Below are 1946 nucleotides of genomic sequence, written 5' to 3'. Positions count from 1 at the left end.
AGCAAACAAATATTTTTAAATTAAAGAATGGTGAAAGTAATAAAAAAATTCTTGTAATGACAAAATAAGAAGCAGTGAAAATAATAAAGAGATCACTTACTGTCTCCTTTGGTGATTGTTAAAGGTTGGCATTTCTAGATATAATTTTCTTGAAGAATATGGTCATCAACACGTACATTCAATTTTATACCCTGTTTATTACACATTTTTATTGCTTCTCTAGTGGGCTAAGATTTTTCAGAAATTAATTTAGTGGTGACCTTAGTCATTTACTATACTAGAGGTACCAGAAGTGAAAGGCCTTAACATTCTCTTACACTGCAGGAGATGACTTCTTGTTGAGTACCACTGAGTTGGAACTGACCCATAGCTGATGCTCCAGTGGATTTTCAGAGGCAGTAACTTGCAGGAGAGGAGACTGTCCATAATTTTTTGGTGGATCAGAATTGTGTCCATATGCACTGGCAGTAGAGTTCTTCAGCAGTTAAATAATCAGCATTCCCTTAGGGTTGACGTGGGAGAAGTGGTTAGTTTAGAAGACTACAAATCTGAATTCAAGGTGCTACTTCTTGGGGAAAGGTTTTCCTCCTGTGTCTTTTTGGTGGCACCAAAGCTCCCCATTTCTCTGCTTGCTTTTCTCCCAGGAGATAGGTTTTACAGGCAAAACCCCAGAGAAGCTCTCTTTACACTGGATTAGGCCTGAACTTGGATTAAGGGTACTACCTCACACCCTTAAATCCTTTTACAGCTGCCTGGCTTATCAAATCATGGGGCGATTATTACCACTGCTACATACTGTGTATTCTTTGGCGACACAAATCGACATCATTTCCTTTCTCATTATTTTTAAAATTAAGCAGTATTATCAAGCTGTGCTGTAATTATTACCAAGGATTTCCACAGGGTGATTCTAACAGGGGAATTGTTGGGCTAGTAATGTGAGGCAGAATTTGAAGGCTTCTGCTACCTATTGGTACGGTTTCCCCAGCTTCTCACATGGTTAGTCATGGAGGGAAGTCCAAGGTCACTGATGAACAGAACTCTGCATAAAACCTCCAAGTGTTTTCTCCAAGGGAAGCGGCAGCCCCAGCATGGCTCCCTTGTGCAGCCTCAATTCCTGGCTCAGTGTACTCTCCCCAACCCCCCAAAACCTCCAATCAAATAGAAAGCAACCAACTGCCATTGAGTTATGGCAACTTTCTTTTGGGTTTTTGAGACTGTAAATCTTAACAGGAGGAGACTCCCTCATTTTCCCCCTAGAAGTTGATGGATTTGAACTGCCAATCTTTTGGTCAGCAACTCAAAATAAAATCTGCTTCAGTTGTTGTGTATCATCAAGTTGGAACTGACTCATAGCTGACCTTCCAGTGAGTTTTCAGAGGCAGTTAATCATTTAGGAGGAGATTGCCCATCCTTCTCCTGCAGAGCAGCTGGTGTATTTGAACTGTGTGCTTTTAGGACTGCTGCTTGGCTTCTTGCCACCAGAGCTCCCTTAAATCGTCTAGTCCCCCAAAAATTTAAATACAGGGTTATTTCAAAAGATAGGATCTGTACTTGTGTTGTAAAAAGCTCCACTGCACTGAAGTCAGGCTGTGGGTCTCTGTGGGCCCACCATCTCTTTGCGTCTCCAATGTGAGCCTACCTTCTCCAGTCATTCTCACAGTATCATTTGGGAGGGACTTTTTTTTAGATGGAGGGACATGGGTTAAAACGTTCCGCGTTGTTTCCACACTAGTAAACCAGGGATCATAATTGCAGTGCAGGAGCAATTAAAAAATAATGAAGAAGGGGAAAAGGTTCAATTTGATACAATCTAGATTAAGAAAACACCTCTTTGCATTGTTGTTGTTGTTATGTGCCGTTGAGTTGCCTGCGACTCATAGCGACCCTATGTACAACAGCCCTAAACTCCGCTCTGTCCTGTGCCAATCGCACTGTCTTTGACA

This window comes from Elephantulus edwardii, unplaced genomic scaffold, assembly GCF_000299155.1.
Source record: "Elephantulus edwardii isolate Elephantulus edwardi_28Jun2011 unplaced genomic scaffold, EleEdw1.0 scaffold00237, whole genome shotgun sequence".
NCBI lineage: Eukaryota > Metazoa > Chordata > Mammalia > Macroscelidea > Macroscelididae > Elephantulus > Elephantulus edwardii.
This window is presented reverse-complemented; position numbering follows the sequence as displayed.